The 24640-nt window shown below is 36.5% G+C and overlaps 1 long non-coding RNA gene and 1 pseudogene across 1 annotated transcript; both read left to right on the top strand.

Moving 5' to 3' along the window:
* Positions 1-2762: 2762 nt before the first annotated feature.
* On the top strand, positions 2763-21383 carry LOC133271984 (uncharacterized). The gene is made up of 3 exons (XR_009744315.1): positions 2763-2814; positions 19219-19327; positions 20138-21383. It is a non-coding gene; the product is annotated as an uncharacterized LOC133271984 (long non-coding RNA).
* LOC133271938 (nucleotide sugar transporter SLC35B4-like) lies at positions 9045-9729 on the top strand (annotated as a pseudogene).
* Positions 21384-24640: the final 3257 nt, after the last annotated feature.

Here is a 24640-nt window from a genome sequence, read left to right as displayed (position 1 = left end):
CTGCTGTAAATATTTTAAAGCTTCTGAGCATTTTCTACTCCAGTCTTTGTGCTTGCATTGCATCTAAAGACTAATAACTGGCAGTGCAGTTCTAGCGAAGCAGTGCTCATAATAATTTGGTCTCAGAGCTACTCATTTCTTTTAAAAGCCACTCCACAAGTGCTGGTTTCCACCATAAATCATTGTTTATGGTGATAAAGCTAATGGCAAGCTTCAGGTTATTTTTGACTTGGCCTTCAAGCTTCATGTACCATCTCAGAAACACAACTTCAGATTTGCAGCATTAGTTCTGTCTCCTCCTAATTCTGAAGTTCTGCTTCAGGTCTTTTCCTGGGACTGATGATTGCAATTCTCTTTCCTTGCTTACCCACTTCTATTAGAAATAGACTGAAACTGGTGCAGAGATACACTATAAAAGTGATTTCCAAACTTGAGTTCATCAGCATGTTGTACCTGCACTTGCAGTGCTACAATGGCTTTGAGCTAAATGCTGTATTGATCTTAAGGTTTTGCTGCATAGGAAGCTTTTTTTATAGTTGCATATCTGAATAGGTTGGTAAGATTTAGGAAATGAAGGTCTTAAGGATTAGTTTATCCTGATGAATGTGCACCCATTTGTGACATTAATTACATGTCATTACAAAGCCGGTGTACTTTTTTATAGCACACCTTATTATTTTATCTCACTGCTTACTTACATCTCTTCAGGATATATTTTGAGGGACAAAATGTAATAAAATTTTGCTAGAATTGAGAAATATTCACAAAGATGCTACCCAACACATAATCACACTATCTCGTCTGTTTCTCAGAATTATCCTATTATTCCTTGATTTTTCCCAAATAGTCAAGGAAGCTTGGGACATTAGAAGGCAGATATCAATCTTTTTGGTACATAGCATTAGCAGAAAGCACGTGTGACTTCCATGTCAGATGGTGTTATTAAAGATGAATTCATATAAGCAACCTCACATAGTATGTATATTCTAAAAGCATCAGCTTGTTTTCATAGACAGAAGAGTGCAAATACAGTGTCACTGCTTGTAATCATTGAAAGTACAATTAATATGCCATTTAAGCCTTGCTGTGTTGTAAAACAATTTTGTTACATGTTTTCGGTAAATCAAGGGTTCAGATCATCATTATTTGTTCCTGGTTTACATATAAAGAAGTTCAAAGTAACACTTCAGTTTTCTTCCTTTGTTTTCCTATAAATAAGTGCTGTATGATGGTTACTTAGGCTTTTATTTTTTTTTTCATCTTCACTCAGGTTTTCATTGTCAGAATCTGTTAAGCCAAGTGTGAATGCAAAGGGACAAATGTATTTGTGGAAATGATTAAGGCTGGAAAACACTAGTAATGAGATATTGAACATTTCTTCTGTGATGTGCTGGTTTGAATCCAAACCAGGATGGTAAGAATGAAAAGTACTTAAAAACAAATAAAAAGTAGCACTAAGTATGCCAGAGAATGTTGAGCTATTTGTCTTGAGGACTTAATTCCTTTCACTTAAAATAAATATTTCAAGGTTTCTAAGTGTGTTCTATGAATCTTATATTTTTATTAAAAGATCTATATTTACATAGCTGTTTCTGTAAAGTTTCCTTTATGAATTCTTAAAAGAAGACAATATGAAAGTCATTAGAACCTTGAATTTTTGAAATTACTTTTAAATGCAATGGTCATAGGCATGAAAAATTTAGGAAAATTATTTTTAAATCACATGTTGCGGTATTTTGAAAGGCAGTCTGGTCTTGCAGACCTTCATTTGGAAGCAGTCCAATGAAGGTTAGGAGGGTTTTCCCTTAGAAGGGAAAGTGCACTATTTTGGGGCAAGGGAACCTAATCCTGCCTCTGAAGCAGAACTGCTTGGGCATCATGGAGAATGTATCCATCAATCCACACAGGCCCTGAAGTCACAAAACAGTGGAATGTAGTTATCACACCTTTCACAAGGCTGAAGCCTGGGCTTGCATAATGCTGTCTGGACCTCTTACCCAGTAGATTATCCTTCTTTTCGTAATGTACTTTTTAATGTTACCTCAGATCTTTAGGCCACAGTACTGGATGTTGGGATTCTCAAGTGGGTTAGCTGTGGTAGGGATATAAAATTTGTTTCATAACTTCTGTTTTTGTTACCTTGGAGGCGTACACTTCAATAGCAATGAAGTGTTCCATACGTACATGTTTCTGAGGATTTCTGCTGAGGTGTTCTCAATCATCCACCTTAACTGCATTTTTTGAGGGACAGTGTGGAATCCAAACTGTAAATGACATTGTTACCTACATTGCCAAAAATTGTGCTGCTTGTCTCTGAGTGGCAGTGTAATATTTCATGAAGCTCTATAGCCAGAGTTCTCTTGTCCTATGAAATGCTTAGGATAGGGATTATTGTGGAGTAAAAAGACATTAAGAAAAACAGAAAAAAATTAGAGAGTCAGTTCAACATTTTTTATGCTGGACACTGCATAAAGAGTCTCAATTTTTCTATAAATGCAGCTGTGGTATCTTACATGTAAAATGTACACAGGATTATTTGCATACTCTTTGGAGCATATCTGAGGCTTGGAAATAAGGTATTTATCTTTCACCATCTTCTGCACCTTCTGCTTTACAACTGGCATGAAGAAGGCAATCACTTAGGATTGCAGGTTTGACACTGCGCTTTGATGGGATGCATGTGAATACCAGCAGCCTGGAGAGGAAGTTCTAGAGTTCCAAATGATTATGACTTGCACTTCTGTAAAACATTGTGAACTCCTGCACCAACACCTGGTGTCCTTTTGCTGAACTCTGTCAGCTCTCTATTTTCAGGTAGGAAGTCTCTGGAGCTTGTTTCAAGATCTTTTAGAAAGGAATTGTCTGGAACCAGTCCCTGTTCATCTATTGACAATAAAACAGTGCTTTAATTATCACTTTACTTAAGAAGTTGAGGGAAGAAAGAAAAAGGAGTGCTTATGCTGGATAAAATATTCTCATTACGCATCAGATGTTAAAAAAATTACGGTAGGTGTGAAGCATCTCTGGCATAACTGGTTGGAAAACAAACAGAAAACCACATAGCACATGGCAAGCAGTGTGGTTTTTTTTCAGACTTAGAACTATATTTTGAATTATATGTGAGATGCAAGATAAATTTATCAGAGCTTTGGCATTGATTGATGCTCACAGGCACAATTGAGATTTACATAGCAATTGACTTCTAAAGGAAGCGTATTAATTCTTTCTTTCTTACCTGATGGAATAGTGTGAGCAGGCAATGTCAGTCTTGGATAGTATGGATGTGAACTCAAGGATTTTTTGTATTGTTAACTTACTATGTCTGGTCAAAGTGATCTCAGTTAATTTTGCAGTGGTTTGGGTTTTGTTGTTTTCCTTTCAATACTTGCTGCTTTTCTTGTTGTTTTTTTGTTGTTGTTGTCATTTTTGTTGTTGTTGTCATTTTTGTTGTTGTTTTTTGTTATAGTCAATTTCAATTAGATGGTTTAGCCATCCAACTTAGAGAAACAAATGTAGATTTCTTTGCAAGCATTAATTGCAAAGGAGCTGTAGATGTTAAAAGCAGATGCAGTTTCTGAGACCCAAACTAAAGTTTGGCTGTAGAATGCCGAACCATCGACTCACCATTTATTTGATTAGTAGTCTGGAAAGTGTCAGCAATCTAAGCAGGTTAAATTTAGCTTTCATTATTGCCTTATTTGGTGACTGTCAAACCCAACAATCTCTTAAGTGCTTGGTCTGTATTTATCAGGCTATAATAGACTCATGATGGGTGCTGTGAAGCTTCAAAGTAAATACCAAGAAGTTTATAAACTTTAATTGTTACCTTAATTCTGTAGTATTCAGTTCTTACTCATGGCTTTTTTTCATCAAAACTTCCTTCAGCTACAGTGTTCTTAAATTACAGGATCGACCCAAACAGCATATTCATGTATTTGATGTTGTGGAACTGAGACTTCTCAAAGCAATTTGACTTCAATGTACATTTAGGGTTGAGTCACTATTCTTCCATACAGATGTGTAAGGGGAAGAGAAATCCTGGGAGGCATGACTGCACATTTGAGCTTGCTGTTATGTGTGAGCCAGTTATTACTCTGAGGCACTCAGGGAAGGCTGAATGGTGGCTGCTGCAGTATGGACTTTGTAAGGGTAGAATGAGTTCATCATAAGAATTGCTACCATGTCATAGATAAAACTAGTTAAATCTTTATGATCACTGGTTATTGGTTTTCAGATGTATGCTAAAATCTGTGCCCTTTTTGGTTTAACTTTTTAAAAGAGAGAGCACCATGAGTCACCTGCTGCCAGACTGTAGCAGTCACAGTGGGATATTTGACCCAGCGATGTCTTCTCACAAGGTTCTGAAGTCTTGGTAAATGATCCTATCTCACCACTTCTTTACCTAGTAAATTAGGGTAGGAAGAAGACAAATTTTATTGATGTTGAAATACACTGTCTCCTTGAAGCACTCAACACATGCAAATTGTATAAAGAACAATTGTGGCTTCTTGCTACTGTCATGAATTTCCAAGCTTCTGTAATAAATGTTGTTGTCACATTATATGGGTTAAATGACTAATGATGGAAGTGTGTTCTTATTCATGCAAGCAGCTGCTGCAAAGTGTGTTGTCCTGAAATATACCTTCCTGTCTGTAGAGCTGACAACCATGAAATGACGGAATCAAGTTTCCTGTCCTTCAGTGTTGCTCACAGTGAAAACTGTCACACAGTTTTTAGAAAAGCCTGTCAAAGAAAGAGCCATAGTTCTGATGCAATGTGGACGTGTGTCCTACACTTTGAAATGTCTTGTACTGTGAACAGTGTTAAATACTGCACCCTGGTACACTTTTACTTTCCATTTTATTTGCCACCCTTCTTGATTTTATTTATTTCTTTAACATGTTTGCCATTACAGGGCAATTTAAAAATAAGTAGTAATAGTAATTATAAAAAAAGGTATCAGTAAGCTCAGATATTACAGTAATCTACTCTCTTGCCTCGAGACCAAACCCAAGAAAGAATAGAAAAAATATTTTTAGAAAGATTTGTTTTTCTATTTTCCTTTTATATAAAATTAAAGTATGGCTACTTTGGGGCACCTTAGTCAAGCTTGCCATCATTTGACTTTTAACCCCTTTTTTATCTGTATTGTTTACATGAAGAGGCACTGATGACAGTTTCTGTCCTGGAGTACTGAATCTCAAGGAGCAGTATGTCAGTGGTAAAGTTGGCTAGACTGTAAAACTGAAATCCAGAAATAAAATGACACCTCTTAGCATGCTACTATATTTACCTATGCAGCTCTTTACTTCTGCTGTTCAACATATTTAAGAATTGATCTGGCAAAACACCTCCTGACTCTTCTTGTGCTGATGCACTGCTTTGTCAAATCCATTAAAACTGAGTTGTGTAATCTATTTAGAAACCATAGGTTTCTGAAAATATTGACGTTATGCTGAGAACTGCAAATATAGCTGGTGAAGTAGTCTCTCTCCTGGTGAGTTTTTAGTTTAGAGCTGACGTAGGTATAATAAGCAAGTACCTAATTTTGGTAGCAGATAAAGAGGTTATTTTAGCTCTATCTGGTGTGTTACAAACACAGAATTTATATGAGAGGGGAAATAAACAGTAAGAATCCAATAATTCAACCATGGCTCGTTGGAGGTATGGTAAAATAGCAGTCAGTTAACAGCTACCAATGCTTACTAGTAAGTACAAGTTGACATCTCATTTAGGATAAAGCTTTTCTGCATTCATAAACTGCCATCTCAAAATGTATCCTTATAACAAGCAAAGAATGGCAAAGGAATGCTTTCTCTTCTATAGTGAAGATTTAACAGCACAGAGTAGCAGAGGTTTGAAAACAGCTTTTGTAATCTGCTGCTGTGCAAGGAAGATTCCTTTGTGTAACTTGGAGCTCTGGTGACAAACAGGAATAGGAATGGGACCTGAAAAATGGAACCTTGTTAAAATGCAAAGCACCTGGAGCTCCTGGACACCAAAGATTCCCCTGATATCATCAAACCTGGAAATATGGCACTTGTGTCTTTGTTTTAAGGAATATAAGTTCTCTGCTTCAGCAGAATTAATGTGTTTTAAAAGGTGGCATAAAAGATGCTCTGAGTTTGCAGCTGCATATCCAACATACCAATCTGAACAAAAGAAAGACCTTTCACTCAATGTGCTCAAAAGTAGGATGTTAGAGCAATTAGGTGAGATTTGTATTTATACAGCATGTTGAAAAATGGTAGAACAAGAAAACCTTAAGCTGGTTGCTTTCACGTTGGCTGTGTCCGTACCTAATGAGTAACATTCAATAATTTAACATGTAATTGATTATTAAATGAATATCTGGGTATTTATATAGTTTGTAAGTCAGATTTCTGAAGTTGTCTTTAGTTTCAGAGATGCTCGAAATTAGATTACTCAATTGGATTACTCCACAAATATCAATTAGCATTTTTCAGTAATTCACCTTATAGATGTGATATAGCACTATCTTTCAAAATTTAATTAACTGTTTAAACGTTACTTGGAAGTTTAAGATTGTTGAGATTATAATTGCATTATTGTCTATGAAGTTTTCAGTTAATTATACTGCATTTCTATAGATTTGAAACTACAAAATGTATCCCCTTAACAATCAATTGGTACTAAATTACTTTCAGTTACTTTTTATTAAAACCAAATTAGTGTCTTATTTCAGACACAATAAAAGCAGTACAAAATCTCAGAATTCAACTATGATTTTTGCCACACTTACTGATTTTCAGATGTTCAGCTGGTCAGTTGGTGCATATACTTTAAAATTAAAGTAAACCTGAAAAAAATATAAAACTATTTAGAATGCTGGTCTTCAAAGATGCAATTCATAATACTACTTCCATATACATTTGGGATTTGTGTTATTAGTGTTTTCCCAAATGCCTGAGTCTGGGATTCTTTTCTGTAGAGTGTTATAGTCCGATTAATTGCAATAGCTTTCCACCCTGTAGTTGTGGACACTTTCTTAAACCCAAAAGAAATTTTTGTATTTCATGAGGGTGCAGTATGGTGCTTGATAAGAATATGCACTTGTTTACTCAACAGGAGTCAAAATTAATGTCACCACTTCAAAGTTTTCTTTTAGCTGCTGATTCCCAGATTAGTTAGGTTTTAGATACTTAAAATCTCTTGTATTTGATAATAAAATGCATTTCATCTGGCATCCGGAAATACAATACACTGCTTCATATAGCATCTTGTTGCAATTTATGACCCTTTTTGTTTATCATGTAGTCTTTGCATTTTTAAATTTTGCTTTCCAGCTCAGACTTCTTTATTTTGTGCATACCCTATTTCCTTTTCAGTGTTAATGTACTTTGTAAGTTATTGAGTTTTATGAAACTGTGTATTGAGCTAATTAGTCTTGTAGTAGTAACACAATAACTACCTCCAGAAGAAATCTTAAAAATCTAAGCAAACCCTGAAAACAAAGTAATGATTAACACGCTAGGATCTTTACTGGAGAACACAGGAGAGCTTGAAGCAAGGGAATGCTGTCCTATAGCATTCAAACCATGGGCTCCTCATTTATTTTTGCTAAACTTAAACTTGTTTGCTCAGGGAATACAAAAGTTTTGTGTAATTTGAATACTAGCAAAAGGAGTTATGACCCTTAGAAAGACAGGAATTGATTCCAAGTTTGTGTGGACTTGAGCAAACATACTGTTATAAGAGGTGGTGGTAACAGTTATAGTGAAGTATGTATGATGTAGAGAGAATGGCAGTCAGGATTAATGCAAGCAACTGAAGTGCTGAACGGTAAATGAGGAAAGATAGCTGGAGGCTACTGAAGCCACCATCCAAGGTTGCTTTCTTTAGGTTGAGAAGGTGGGTTTTGAAATTTGGATGCCATTAGTCATTTGTTTCTACCTGTATGCATAATCCTTGTATGAAGCTAATGACTGCACCAGTTGCCTGTCATGTAAATAACCACCTTCTGCTCCTGCAGATATTTGTGAGTGGTTCAGAACAAGGGACAAGGGTAATAATCAACAACCAAGGGACAGACTCCTATGTCTCTATTTATGTTTCTGAATGTACACTTTTAACTGATGTTTACCAAAGTCCTGAGCAACTATTGATTTCCTGAAAATTTATTGCGAAGGGGTTTTTACTACCAGTCACAAACCCAAGATGGAAATAGGTACAAGGTAGGATTTATTTTGAATGTAGAGGTATTGGGCAGTTACCTGTCTAGATTGGAAATCAATTGGGTTTAATACCAGCCTCCTTTAAACACTCCCTTATGCCCCCAAGCATATCTCTGCATCCTTTGACTCTAAAGTGTCTTTGAAAAAATAAGCACAGGCAGTTAATTCGAAAATCAAACCATTAGGCTGTAAGTGACACATCTGCCTCTCAGTGACCTGGTTCAGAAAGAGAACAAACCCTGCAAACAACGGAGAAAGTCTTGGCTGGACAGTTGATGGAGCACAGGAAGCAACTTTGGTGACTACTAGAATAGAATCATAGAATAGTTAGGGTTGGAAAAGACCTTAAGATCATCTCGTTCCACCCTCCCCTGCCATGGGCAGGGACACCACACACTAAATCATCTCAACCAAGGCTTTGCCCAGCCGGGACTTGAACACCGCCAGGGATGGAGCATCCACAGCTTCCCGGGCAACCCATTCCAGTGCCTCACCACCCTCACACAAAAGAACTTCTTCCTTATATCCAATCTAAACTTCCCCTGTTTAAGTTTTAACCTGTTACCCCTTGTCCTATCACTACAGTCCCTAATGAACGGTCCATCCCCAGCATCCCTATAGGCCCTCTTCAAATACTGGAAGGCTGCTATGAGGTCTCCACGCAGCCTTCTCTTCTCCAGGCTGAACAGCCCCAACTTTCTCAGCCTGTCTTCATACGGGAGGTGCTCCAGTCCTCGTGGCCCTCCTCTGGACTTGTTCCAACAGTTCCATGTCCTTCTTGTGTTGAGGACACCAGAACTGCACACAATACTCCAAGTGAGGTCTCAAGAGAGCAGAGTAGATCTGCCTCGCTGTTTGAGGCAACACCATGCACCCGGCTGTGGCTGTGGGTCTGGTGTCCAGCGGCTGCTGCAGCAACGTGGTATTCCTGGTGCTGCTGGCCAGGCAGTTTCCAGGATGTGGGAACATAATGACATTCTTCCAGTTCTTATTTATTGCAGTGGAAGGCTTTATCTTCGAAACCAACTCTGGGAGGAAGAAGCCAGCCATACTAAAAATTTCACCATGGTGGCCATGTTCTTCACTGTCAGTTTGGTGAATAACTGTGCCCTGAACTTATCGCCATGCCACTGCACATGATCTTCAGATTAGGTTCTCTCATAGCAAGCATGCTCTAGGTATCATCATTTTGAAGAAAAGATACAGCGTATCTAACTACATGTCCATAGCCCAGGTGTTTGTGGGGATCTTCACCTGCACTTTCATGTCTGTAAAGCAAGTGGCATCTGACTCCAGCTTAAATGAAGAGGATGGACTCCAGGTTTTCTTGTGGTGGCTGCTAGGTATTGCTGTGCTCACCTTCGCCCTCCTGATGTCTGCCAGGATAGGGATTTTCCAGGAGACCCTGTACAAGTGGTTTGGGAAACACTCCAAAGAGGTCCTACTAGTTAGCTCTAATTGTATAGAAAAAACAGATCTTTGGTTAATACCCTCAGGTGATATGTGTTTTTCTTGCATTGCTCTGAAAGTGTAGAAAAATGGTTGTATTTGTCCTTGTCTACATGTTCATACAGAAGCATATATATACAGAGGTATCCCAGTTCTTTCAGGATTTGATTGCCTGGAGCACTTACCAAAATCGAAGTTCCTGTCTTTATGCAGTTTATAGTATGAATAACTTATGTTATAGCCATCCTTTTATATTTGACATGCTGGGTAGCATAGAGATGGACAAATCATAATCTCTCTTTTACCTGAGTTCTGTGGCAATTACCTGCCTCAAAAGTATGTGAGATTTAATTTGCTTCTTTTTCTTATGGTCTTTTGGTGCAAGCATCATAAAATGAATTGTTTTATTGCTGCATTAAAACATTTCAAGGAATTACCTGTATATTGCATGAATGGATGGTGTTGTATTTGAAGAAATCTAACATTTTGCATGTGACTGAGAACACATATATTTAAAAATTAATATCTGGTGCCTCTGCAGAGATAACTTTTGTCTACAAGTTGTCTTCAAGAGTATTAATGACAATGTTACACTGTAGGAGAGAGTAAACGAAAATGTCCCTGTGGATGCATTTCACTTCAGTCATTAAGAAGAAAATGACTATACTTTTTATTTAGAATAATGGAACCAATGCTGGTTGTCATTAGAGTATAATGCAATAAAATGTTAATAAGAAGCAACTTGAGAATACCACACTAATGCAATGCTTTTTTTTAATCAGATTTTTAGAACTGATTGCCTGTGACAAAAGAAGCAACATCTTTAATATGATATAGTGATTTTTATACCATAATCAGGAAGAGGTGTTACTTCTGTCAAATTCATTATCTCTTTTTTAGATGTAAAGCACAAGCATATATTCTGTCACAACCATTAGAAGATGGTATTCTGAACAGATATATCCATATGAAGATTTTACTGATATATATATATACAGTCTATATATAGACTTTTAAATCTTTTATCTAGATTTAAATCTAGAATATTTGAGTAACTGTATGTTGCTTTCCAAACTGTGTCTGTTGTAATTTGTATGAATCTTAATTCTCAGATACAGCAAAAAAAAATTATTTTCAGGTATCACTAAACTATCCACACTTATTCTGCAATTTCATGCAGTGGTATCTGATAAATGTTATTGTCTTCTAATTATAATATAAAGCATAAACACCACCTAGAAACAAACAAATATGGAAAATTTCGGAGATGCACAGAAGTTTCTTCTTTTACCTTTAATTCCAGCTCTGAGACTGTTCATCAGTTTATTACTGTGCAGAAGAAATATGCTTTGTAGCTCCTGGTTTTGAACTTAACCTAAGAGCATGTATGGGTGCAAAGATACAGATTCCTCTCATTTAACATTTGTGCTTGCAAAGAAACATGAGTGTGAGATGAATTTTTTTCTTTTTTCACCAGCAGGAACACAAAACAGAATGGAAAGGAGGATAAAACTCATTTCAATATGTACAGAGAGAGCATTTCTTATTTCTGCTGATGGCTGCCACATCTTTTCAGTGGGAACAGCTGGTATCTAAATGGCTTCCTCAGCTAAAACAATGTCTATCTCACTTTAAAATTTCAGCAGGAAGCTGCTGTTTCATCGTTTAGTCGTGTCACATATTTATAGTGGTGTCTTTGTGTGTAGTGTTTGAGAAACAAAAATGAAAGAAAATTGATGCAGTGTATATCTTGGCGCCAGTGAATATAAAGTTATTGGTTAGTCATAAAACCCATAATCTGTTGCAAAGGGGAGGAACCAAATTCTCAGTGCTGTGGTAAAACTTTAAGAACTAGGGCAATTAAAAAGTCTAAAAGGAAATATGGCCCCTGTTCAGCAATATGTTTCTGTTCATGTCTAAGTGTAAACAAATCAGCAATCCTGTTGCAATCCTGGAACTTCTTTCCTATCACCAATTCAAGTACATGTAGCCTAGGTGAGGACGTGCATTTCTCATAAATTTACATTTAGCTGGCAAATTGTTTTTTCTTGCAAATTTCAGTATGATAATCAAATGTAGAAAATGGAAACAAAACGAGTTCCAAGGAAAGGATTAAAAAAATGTGTACAGGATGAAGAATAAATCATTATCATCAATATTTACTGACCATATGAATTCAAACGAGTTTCTTTAGTGTTCATTTTTCCTTACTGTAATGTTTATACCAAAGAATCCAGTAATATTGTTTAATTAGAGCTAGTTCTGTGCTTTTGAAAAGGAAAACAATGAAATAAATCCATTAATTCAAGCTTTGTAAAACCTATGGTTTACAAAAATTATGTATAGCTTTCTCCATCAAAGCTTTATGTTGTTTTTGCCATCATATTAATTGTATACATCTCACATTGTTTGGGCATATTAAGTTCAAAAAGCTGTTAAACTAGTATTGAGAGACAGGGCAAAAGAAATGCTGTTCTCCTTTGTTGCTGTGTTATCCATGGAACTATATTCTTTACAGATCAGTTAGGGGTGGGATTATTGCACCCAGGAGTTACTCTATTTAAAAATAATAATTATGCATACAAACCAAGAACAATAAGATGCTTGAAGAAGACATCCTGTGAAGGTCAGATCACAGAGTCTGGTGATATCGATTTCTCCTACTTTTATGTGACTAGTAAGCACTGGAGGAATGACCTGTTTAACCATGTCATAATTTAAAAACAAAAGCAAAACTCAAAGCTTGTGAGGATGACAGGAATTGAGATAAAGGCCTGTTTGCCCAAATCCTCTTATATGACCATTGTAACATTATGAATAATGAGGCTTCCTCACAAGACAAGCTGGTGGTGTTTGCTGGCAGATGGAATATTTCATGACCCAAAGTGGGCAGAAGTTAATGTCAGAGGTCCTTCCTTGCTGAGACATTTTGTTTTGTGCAAAACTCTAACATTGTGACTTGGGTATTGTGTGTCAATAGTGGAGGAAATAAGCACCTCTCCTGCAGTATGTGGGTGTAGTCTCCATCAGTTGTAAAGGGTTGCACCAGTTTGCTGCAGTTGTGGTTGAAATTACTGCTGCCTAGGATACTGACTGACCTCACAAGCTCTGTTTTCTCTGTCCCTTTTCAGCTGATCCTGACCTTTCTACAGCAATTTCTTCTGTGTAGAATTTCTTAAAAGAATGGTTGTACTTCATGGTCCAAGAGACTAACATGTCCTGGGTATCCCAGGAGAGATTCCTTAGAAGCAATCTTAAGTTCTGGTTTCTGTTTAAAAAAAAAAAAAAATCTATTATTTACTGTTTTAAATCAAAGATGGAATCTCACTATAAAGTCCTTTTAGGGATAAAGCATAAATATCTAGACTTCACTAATGGGGGGTCAGGTCTGATTCTTATTTTTCCTCCTTTCCTAAATAGGAGCTACATGTACAAAATAAAAGCCAGAGTGCTTTCCTGAGGGAGCAGTGGGAAAACAAAATCTTCCTTGTGGTCAAGCTCCCATGGTCAAGGAACAGTCAAAATCTAAAGACTGTATTTGTAAGTGTAAAGGAATATTGGAGGAGCATCTGAAGAACATAAGGCATCTCTTTAAAGCTGTTTTAGATTATTGTTGTTTTTAGTACCCATCAATGCCCCTGGTGAGTTAAGGATGTGGCTTAAACCACAACTCAGGAATTCTGTGTCTGTGAGGAGTTAACTTACTGAAATTATTACATAGTTTGTGGTTTAATTGTACAGAGGCATGGCTATGGCTGGGAAGTCAAAGAGGAGGACAGTAGAATGGTTTTAAGCTCTTTTATAAGCTTGCCAGACAGTGGTGGTTTCAGCAGCTCATGGATGAGGGAGAGGTAATCTGGGGACTGCTACACCCAGAGGGATGAAAACTTTCTTGTAGCAAGCAGCTGCAATTTCAAAGATTTTGCTTGCATGTAACTGTGAAAAGGTGGTACCTTTGTTCCAGAGCCCTGTGGAGTGCTTTATGCCCAAAGGTTATCATGGAGAAATGGCATTTTCTGGTACAAAGCAAAATTAATATAGGCAGTATGGGCATGTAACTGGTGGGTCAAGGTGTCATCTCACAGCTCTTTTTTTGAGCACAGTATTAACAGGAACCAGAATGAATTTCTTTTCAGGTGGAATATTCTTCCAGAAGATTCTTTCTAATGCAACAAATGGATGGTCATTATTAGTTTTAGACATCTGATAATGACTGTAACACTGTACAGTAACTCTAAAATCCCAGCGATATTAACTAATTATGTTCAGCTACCAGTTGTACAGCCCTGATAAAACTGGTTCAGATGTAACCTGGAAACATTATGGGGGATGATGTGGAGGAAGTCGTTGTGTAGGAAGACAGATTCAGAAATACAGCACTTAGCTTGATGCATGTACGCATTATGGTAATTATTTCTGTATATCAAGTCCAACTTAATCTTTTTCCTCCTGCCTTTCCACTACTTTGCTCAGTGAACTGTATAGACACATTCTGCTTGGCCATTTTCACAAACCATTTGATTAAATATATTTCAGTCTGATACCTACTCAGTGGCTAATATGCAAGAAAAGAGCAACTTGATAATTGAATAACCAGTGTATCAGATTTCTGACGTAAAGTAAAAATCGTATTTGTATTTGTGGAACCAAGTGAGAAGTGAGGAACCTAAAAAACAACAGTAAGATTCTTGTTTAACTGTTAGCTTGTAGATTATTTCAATCCCAGAAACCCTAAAGTGGAAAGCCTATATTAAATCTGAGATATTAAGTCTGAGGCTGTATTTTTTAAAAATTATATTGGTTCTGCCTATGTCTGGCAGGAGTTTTTTAAACATGTCAGAATTCTGGCAATATCTGCAGCTAAGAATAACTGCAATGGTCTGACTTAGAGAAAGCTTACAGTATGTAACTGCTAGATCTTCTAGGTATAATTGGATACAGTTAACACCCCAGTGTCTTCTCTGTATAAGCTCTTAGAGAAGCTGAGAAGCCATTGTATCCTCTTTCTCCTTTGTTATCCGTCAGGAACCAGTGGCACGTGGGATATATAAAGCAAGCTGCTTGTATTTCTGAGGAGACAGAGAATTATCTGCATTTACCGACATTTCCACATTTGCATTTATTTATGATATTGAACAAATACATGGATATTTATCTCACTGTATGAAAAAGATTCCTGACCTCAGACTGCTATTTGTCTACCTATATATACACATCTCAGAATCGCTAAGGTAAGCACTATGTTCACTTTTATCATAACCTGTTCTTATCAAGATTTATCTTCTCTCTCCCAGTTTGCTGCTTGTCAGACTACTCGTTTCATCTTTTACAAAAATAAGGCTTCAGTGTTAAACTTTTTAGGGGGAGATTTCATTTGTTAGGGCATGACTTTGTGTTCAGTAAATAGTGATTTTAATAAAGATAAGGTGATAATAACTTTTTAGTATCCTAACACATGATACCAAAGGTGTGTTGGGAATTACTGGTATGCTTCAGGCCTTGTGAGCAATTTGAGTTCCGTGTTAGAAGGTCCCAAGTGGTAACTGCCTGTGAATAGGTGGGTGTAGCTGGCAGTGTGTCAGATTCCAGTTAATCAAAATAAAGCTGAGATTTCTGTATTTAATCTATATCTTTGTTTTGCTGTCTGTGTGTGGGAGCACACATTGTCAAGTATAACTACAGAGCCAGAAGCATGAAATAATTCAGCACTGAAGTCTTGGGGGCGAAAAATACATCCTTTTCCTTTATTGTGTTTTTTTGAGATAGTGACCAGTTGTATATGCCTGAATCAGTTTTTGTTCTGTCTAAATTCATACCAAGAGAATAAACATAGGATGTTGTAATAGTCACTGTATTCTTCCTTCCTACAAAATAACAATAGAAAGAATATTAAAAAAAAAAAAAATTACTAATTACGATTAACATAATGCAAGGTATTAAACTGAGCTCATTGTCATTACTATAGTTAAAGTTAACAGACTAGAAACCATTGTAAGGAAGTTTTCATTAATTTATATATGTGGGATAAAGTAGTAGATTGAGGCATTTTGAACCACAGTGTTTATCTAGACCTTCTGCTCAAGGAAAGAACACTGGCATTCACTGCCTGTATTGCTTGACTGTTGTAATCAAGTTCTGAGCTATTTAATGCTGTAAATTTGTGAAGTACGCTCAGCACTAGCTAAAAATCTGGTATTCCTTGGTGTGTTTCAGTCAAACAGAAATGTTTTTGTTTCTTAATTAACATTTTCTGACAACTTAAGTGGGAGATGATATTTTGATGAGATGGAGATTACCTTTTGGGAATTGCTGTCTTTAGTTTTACGGTTCTAGTATAAATTAATAAACTTTTTTCACTGTTGCTGCATTTTGCTTGAACAGTTGACCACTCTTCAGAGTCTTTTCTACATGGAAGACTAATAATGGCACTTTCTCTAATGAAAACTCATTTTCTTACATATGCTGTTGTGTTACCTGAAGTTGCATGAACTGTTGGAGTCACTTCCTTAGGACTTCTTATGGGTGTGCTTCCGCAAATACATGCTTATAACAGTTTCTGGGCTGTAATTATTACAAGTCACTCCACGGAGTCAGGGATATTGAAAGACATGATCTGGTTGTATAAGCAGCAGTAATATGCTATTGCCATCCACATTATAAAACAAAACTGTCTTGCTTTTATGGTAACACAAGACTGTCATTTCCAAATATCATTGATTCCTACAAAGCAGTAGAATCTCATAACAAGGACAACTTCAACACTGTGTGCAAAAATTACACTCTGCACAGTGCTGGATGTGAGGTCAGCTGCTGCCACCATTGTAATAACCAACAAAATCAATTTCAGACTCTTCTCAGTGTTCAAGGTGAGCTCTGCTGCTGTTGGTACTGTAGCACATGAGCAACACAGTAAAACATGATCAGCAAAAAGAATGTGAAAAGTAGAACTATTATTAGGGTAAATTCCTGCCAAATGAATGATTTCCTGGTGGATATTATCTTCTGAGAACAACTTGGACCAGGTGATATCCACACAAACAAAATCCTCAGGCTGTGATGAAAGCTGTAAGGTTCTGAGGAGTTTCAGCTCAGGAAATTTTCAGGATATTTTTATTATAGCTCTAAGGTATTGAATAGCACTGAGTCATATGCACCTGCTATTAACTCTAGGAGGCCAGGGTAACAGTTGGCTACCAAATCTCCATTTGAAATCAGTGCAATTGACTACACTGTCTTCCTAACTTCTTCAGTGTTTCAGGGACAAGGTAATGGCAGTGGGTTTGTTTTTTTTTTTTACTTCTTTTTTTTTTTTTTTTTAACCAAGACTTATGTTACTTTGGTGTTGACCATCTCCTCAAGGAGTTGACTTTAAACTGCATGGATACATCAGCCTTGAAATAAAAAAATCCTTTTCTAATATCTCAGTCCTCTAAAAGACTTATAAAGGGAAGAGGGACGGAGAGAGAAATTCTTTCTGACCCTCCAGCACATACTCCTCTAATCATTTGAGTTTCCTGAATATTAAGTTATATTTCTTGTACTCAACCCAGAATGGACTCATACTTGTGTTTTGTTAAGTATACTGCAGTCATGACAATCTAGGGCAATCTCATGTGTCTGCTTTAATCAGAAGTGGAAGGGATATCACTGCAGGTCTGAAATTTGCTTGATTTGTTTTTCAGTTGTTACTTAAAAGCAGGGTTTAAAATGTCTAATACCTGATTATCCAAAGTTAAGGAGAAGGTACATATAATTTCTGCCACTGCTTGAAGGGAACAGCCACAGTCTTATCTGATGTTCTTTTCTCTCTCAAGTTACAAACTGGAGAGTGTGGACCCATTTACATGTGGGCTGTGGTTTCCTTGTGACCTATGCTATTTTGCTTCTATGGACGTGATAGGTTGGAAAGGCCTTTAGCATAAGAAGTTTTGGCTGTTCATGAAAGAAGAGAAAATTGTCATTATTGCTGAAGGGATAGAAAGGATAGAAGCTTAATTGTAAATTATAGTTGTTTTACTGTGCTCCATAAACACTAAAAAATTCATACTAATGAGTGAGGCAGACTGTTTCGGAGAGCAGGAAACTAGTAACAAGAGAGGGGAACTAACAGTTCATTAAACCCATATTTACTTTGTAACAAATACTGAAAAAGTTCGTAGACTGCACTTTAACTTCACTTGTATATTGAGCTAACAATATGAGTAACTGCAGTTAAGTTCCGTAAGCTCAGTAAGCTCATCATAATGCATATGCAAATATTTTATAGGAGTTTTATTAAGTTTATTGTAGCTAAGAGAGATGAAAATCAACAAGAGAATTTTACCAGGTGGTAGAAAACAACAGTGATTTTAATAAAAGATTGAACTAGCTCTTATTATTCATAGTGATGCTTTTTCCCTTTGTTCCGCATGCAGTTTCAGTAATTATGATATTACACCTGCAAAGACAAAGCAACTTGTAACCCAAATTTTATTGTGGGAAATGAAGCTACAGCATAGTACTACTTATTCTTCCTGACTATCTCAATTCTTTAGGGGAGTATTGCAGCTGGTTTTGAAGCCTGTGGTCTAGCAGAATGAGTATGGGAATTTTTTGCATTGGGATGTAGTTGAAACTCCTTTTTTTTTTTAAACTGACATTTGTGAAAGGTTAACAGATATAAGACCTGATGAAAGAACTAGAAGCATCAGGGGTCCAGCTTAATAGCTTATCTTCTTTACTGTTTGTTTTCAAGTGATATTTCCTTGAACAGAAGCAAGAAATGTTGCAATACTTGTCATGTTTAGGCCAAAGGTTTGAAAACTTCCAGATTTTGACTTCTGAAAAACAGGCTGGATGCAATAGTTCACATGGTAACTATCTCAGTGAATATTATTGTGAAAACTACTTTCTAACCTGCTGTTTTGTTCAAAAATCACTTGTAACAAAGTTCATGAATGAAATCTTTTCTCCACCTTTGTATCTTAGTCCTTTTAAGCCCATCTTTGAAAGTAAACTAAATGAAAAATCTAGCTAAATACCACATATTACTTAACTTAATTCAGAATTAATAATTTAGTATTCCTTGATGTTTTTAAATGTAACTACTGGTACAGCCTGAGCAATGGATTCTCAAAGCATTACTTATATGGCTCAAATCTCAGGCAACTAATTTGGAAGCTCTATGGATGTCTTAAAGGACCAACTTGAAAGGCAGAATTTAAATCCATAAGTATATAAAATAGGATCTGGCTATACTATTGCTCCTAGTAGTTTACTTAGAAATTTTATTGCTTATGTATTCTGTTTGAGAAACAAACAAAAGCAAGGGGCCTCCAGGGGCAGTTTACAGCACAGTTAGCAGAACAGAGATTTCTGAGTCAGCTTGAAATTGGCTAACTTGGATATTGGTCATAGTCTAGTTGACCCAGCATGGAGATTAGCTTAGTTTAATTTGCTCAGTTTTTTTTTCAGCTTTCTTGATTGCGCAGCAGTTTCTCTTTTAGGTATCTCAGGGCAAATTACAAATCCTGAGCAACTCTTTTTTGCTATTTTTTCTTTTTTTTTTTTTTTCCTCCCTTCTATACCTTTTCAGTTGCTTTCCGGAGGAGTCTGTGTTCTTTGCCAAGGAAGTTCTCTAGGTGTAAAAGCTTTGCTAGTGTTCATACCCAGCACTTCCAAAGTGTTGACAGAGTGAAACATAAGTGCCTGAGACCCATTCAGAGCTACAAAATGAGCATCCCCTTGATTATCTATGAATTTTTCATAGATTTTCCTTACAGGGTTGATCCCACAGAAATAGGAATGGAGAAAAATATCTCTCCCCATGTGTGATGCCTTCAGTATTTAAAAGAATCTCTGAACTAGCATGAAAGTCTTTAAAGAGCACAGCTTAGGATACATTTATTTCCTCAAGATTTACTGTTACTATATTTACTGTGTCTGCACAGATATAATGAATGGCTTCTGTAGTCCTTTATTCTTAGATGCCTGTCTCCCTGTTGTTTGTATAGGAGCCTGGCCATCTACCCAGATGCTGTGGATTCACTGAAGAATTAGATGATACAGTGCTTAGCATTGTGATGTTCCCTCTGAGGATGTAGCTCTTAATGCGTTATGGCAGATACATCGATTTCAGATACATAACACACAAAATTATGACAAGTTGCAAGTATAATTAAAAGTTTATCTGGTATATCCAAACCATTCCTGAAGCCTTTTCTAGCTGACAGTGATTTGTAACTTTAGTAGCTTTTAAAAAAAAATAAAAAATTGTGAAGTTTGTTCATTTTTTATGTCTGTCTCTGGGTGATTTGTGTCATCATTGTCACTTCTGGATGCAATGTATAATTCACAGGGGTGTTGCCTTCTGAGAGTGCAATTGGTGGTACTGAACAAATCTAGCGGTTCTAAAACATGGTAGAGGGGAAATGTGCTTCTGTCTATTAGGGAATGCATTGAATTATTCCAATAGCCGTATACCTTTACTCCTTGTTCTCTTTTCCTCCAGCAAGAGCATGTATAGAAGACAGATGTGGCAATTTCTGAAATGTTAAGCTGTTTGGTGTCCAGTGTGCATTTCTGCACCCTTCCATTCAGTGATCCATTGGATCATTTGCACTTCCTGTGGGCCCCATACTCCCTGGGACAAAGAACCTCCTGCTACAGCTTCAACAGGAGCATTACGGGGGCAGAGTGGTCACACTGCCCACATGCTTCTTTCTCTGCACCTGCACTGAACAACCATGGTGACAACAGGCCTTTCGTTCCTCCAAAATGTCACTGTCTAAAATAAGAGAACTCCTACACTGCCTTAAACGTTTTGATTTCTTTAGCTGAAGCACTGGCATTGTCAATGAATAATTTGACTAGTTAAATTTATGTCAAGTCATATGATTTGACTGTTGGTAATTGAATGGGATGAGAGGAAATATTGTAAAATAGCATAACCTAGCTCTTGCAAAGACTATTATACAGTACAATGAAAGGAGCTGAATAAAGATACAGGCAGGGAAATATTACTAAAGATTATGAAACAACTTAAAACGGTCAAATCTGACAGCTATATGTTATGAGCCGTAAGCTCAGAAACAGGATTGTAAGTAGCTGTTCCCAAATGTAAGGAAATTACAAAATTACTGTAGTTCTAGCTGCTATTAAAGGACTTGGGAAAACACTGCAATCCCATGAATTCAGGTTCTGTATGCTGACTGCAGATAAGAGTTATTATCACCTGGCATTTCATGTAGGTTAACCCTTAAGCACTCCTGACACACAGTCCCACTTGTAGATTGCTATCATGATGTCCTTCAAGTGCTTCAGAGCTACTCAGGAATAGACAACACACAGCAAAACACTGATAACTCTATTGCTGTAAGGTTCAATGTGACATTTTTAATATATTCTGAGCTTACATTCCTGAAAGAAGCTTTTAAGCTTTGAAACAAAGGAAGAACTTTTTGCAAAATATTTCTTTTTAAAAGCCTGCACACTTCTGGCATAATAGAAAGGAGTTGGCAAAAGAAAGTCTGACATACCAAGTGCAAAGAGATCTTGATCTTGTTCAGACTAATTCTTATTAGCAGTAATCAGCGCGTACTTTTAAACATACACAAGTGAATATACTTGAATACATGGATGTTAAAAGCATGCATGTGTTTTCTCTCAAAAGTTGAACAGGTGCATATAGCACTCAGAAAAGTGGTACTTTGAAAACAAAAAGCTTAACCAGTAATGCTCAGAATCACCTTGAGGTTTGTTATCACCTGTAAGAAAATACATTTTCTTCACCTATTTTAATCTATGCTGAAAACTGTTTCATTTTACTGTGCAAAATACAATATCTTAAAACGACATTAAATGAGAACTTATTTGGAAGCAGAAACATCCCTAAATGTATGCTGTTATTATAGGAAGTTTCCATTAGGGATAATGTCCACCTCCGTATAACAGTGAAAAAGTCATGAAGTAGTTAAGAATTAAGTGGGATCCTAGATGTGCGTAGCTCCCCTACCAATTTCTGCAAAAGGTTGAGCTATGTGTCTCTGGAAACAGCTGAGCTGCACTGTGGAAGCAGGATCTCGTAAGTGCAGTTGTAGTGTACAGATTGCTGCTGCAGCCCAGGGCAGTCGTGAAGACCTGGCTAGGTCTGCCTGGCCAAGGTACTGTTGCTGCTTGCTCAACTGTAACCCATATGATGAGGTCCTAAATACTTTTGGGATGGATGCGCAGTGTATTGAGCCAGGACGACTCTCTTCATTCTTCCGTGCCCTATACCCTGTTGGCAATGGCATGTTTAGGGAACTTATTTCCTTCAGATTTTCTACAAGCAGATCTGGTTTACTTACTTAGAATTTGTGAAAGGTGAAAGTCTTTGAGGTAGATTCATGACCTAATTGAAATTTTGCTGTTGATTTCCATGGGGCCACCAGTTCATTGCTGGCTCCTAATGAGTATACAACTGCCCTAATTCATCATCAGACATTTTTTTTTCCAATTAACAGATGAAAGGAATTTGCTTAACTACCTCTTCCTTGTGTAGTACAGCTTAATTCATGATACTTATCTGAGCACAGCTTGAATGTCTCCTGAGTTTTGCTAAAGACTTGTCCAGTAGCAGAATCTTCATTTTCGTAGTTGGAATGAAAGCAAAAGCTGCAATGTTAGGCTCTTTTTCAATTCACAGAAAACAGATGAGGCAGTGTATTTGAGCATAAATTACAGAACAAAAGGTTAAAATGCATGGTTAAAAAGAGAGGTATTTTGCTGTGAGGTTTGAGAGCCCAGTGAAAACATCACAGAGGTTAAAGATGAGTAGTCTGGGATTCTGAGTAGTATATATTGGTGAATGAGATGTTATTATATTGTAAATATTTTCTGTTGAAAGTAGTTAGGAAGAGAACAGATTCTTTTGTTATGACTGCAACCAGAATGTGTCAAATGCTTAAAGCTCAAATCTCTTTTAAAGGATATTTAAAGTTGTATTAACACAGAGTTGAATTACTAGAATGGAGAAAAAAACACACTTGAAAGAAGTAGTTTAGAGGCTTTAGGGATGGTGTATTTGGTTTAAAAAAAACAAACCCAGAGGTAAGTGCAAGTAAGGAGAAGCACTCAGAACATTTAATCCATATGCATCTCTCTTGCACTTACCCTCCATATTGATTTGTTATTAAGAACACCAACTGACAATTCAGGGCAATAGCCTGAATCAGATTTAGGAATCTGGTTCAAGGTTTACTATTTTCACTGGGCTATCTCTTGTTTCATTCAGCAATATCAATAACTTGATCATCCTCTAAAAAGGAAAAAAAAGGTTTTCTTGTCATGTAAGTAGAATTAGGCCTTCAGCTATGCCTGAGTTGATTTATTTATATCAAATTTGTAGTGATTCCCATACACTCCTAATTATCTCCTCATCATTGAACTTTGTTGTGTATAATGAAAGTGGTGTATTTTTTTTATGTTTGAATGCTTCAGGAGCTACTTAATCTGTTTTGTATTTTTTAATTTTTTTATTTGTAAGTATTGATTTGGGGGAATATCTTATTCAGGAAAAAATATATTAGAAATAAAATGCAATTTTTTAATGTGTTTCAAGTATGCGTGTTCTAGATTTTAGAGAACCTAAGATGAAACATGCATAGGTTTCTCATTGCAGAATGTTGAACTAAGAAGAAGTTTTGAAATCTAAACATAGGATGAAATGTGGAACTTACTTGTGAAAGAGTTACTATAAACAGTAGTGATCAGGTGAGATCTCATGCTTCAGTTAATGTAATGGCATCTGAGAAAATTAAGTCTACAATATCCCTGAATCCAAAGAATTCCTTTGTAAGGTTATGAAGTAAGTGTGGGGTTTTTTGTTTGTGTGTTTGTGTTTGGTTGTTTTTCTTTTTTTCTTTCATTTGCTCTTTAAAGTGAAAATTAATTCCTGCTTTTGTTTTTTTTTTATTATTATTATTATATTTTAGGGGTATTAAAAATGGATGAAAAAGGGCTGATGTCCTTAGATAAGGTATTTTTCAGGTGTGAACTCTACTAGTAGAGAGTACAAGAGACTGGGATATTGTCTTTTGAAAGAAGGAAACAAGAAAAAAGTCCCAATTTCTTTTTTATTAAAATGTGAATCAGTATGTTTGACTTGTGAAATGTTCTCCAGGATAAAGCAAGATATCTTAGAAGCAGAACTTTTCTTCAATATATCATAATCTACAACTCAACCAAGCATATGAGATCAATAGTACTGTGTCTTGTTAGGTAATCACGAAGCTAGGAGAATATATTAATGGAGAATACCAGAAAATGAGCCTTCTAGAGAACTCTTTCTTTTGGGGTTTGGAAAACAAAAGTAATTGCTTCAAACTATAAGACCCCATTGTCAATGAATATAACAGAAACTCTGAATTAGTTTGACTTTTCCTGCATAGTTTCTGTATTTTGTACATACATTTTTGTGTGTGCGTATATGTGTATCAGTCAAATTATTCTTTATGACAACAGTTATCTTTATTTTCTGAGTATAACAAGACTTTAAGCTATTGCTGGCCTTTCAAAAGAGTGAAGACTTCTGGAGCTTTGAAACAACACTAAATGTAGCTGAAACATGTATATTGATTCAGCTTTGGAAGTTCCCATCTTAGTTATTCACATGTGGACACCCTGGCAAGGGCAAGAACTGTGTGGATAGCAATGTTGATACCCGATTACAGAACATGGGACAACTAAACATGTCCTGACAGTCTATTACTTTAAACTTAAAAAAAATTAAAGCAGTTAGTATTTGGAATGGAAAATGTGTCTGGCTAATGCTAGAGATGCTGCTTTCCAATAGCTGCTTTTCCATTCTGTGGATATCCATTCCAGTGGAGTAGAACTGCTTTGTAACACAGGAATGAGAGGGAGATTATCAAAACTTCCACCTTTATATTTCTGAGCACTTCTACTTGTGCCAATCTCTACTTCTGTTTCTACTTTGTTGATGTCATCTACCTGGACTTGCGCAAAGCGTTCAACAC

Source organism: Pezoporus flaviventris, unplaced genomic scaffold (genome assembly GCF_033815535.1).
Source record: "Pezoporus flaviventris isolate CSIRO_AGI_PZ_B2104156 unplaced genomic scaffold, CSIRO_AGI_Pfla_v1 ptg000027l, whole genome shotgun sequence".
Classification (NCBI taxonomy): domain Eukaryota; kingdom Metazoa; phylum Chordata; class Aves; order Psittaciformes; family Psittacidae; genus Pezoporus; species Pezoporus flaviventris.
The sequence above is the reverse complement of the archived record's forward strand: the minus strand, read 5'-3'. Positions and strand labels throughout refer to the sequence as shown.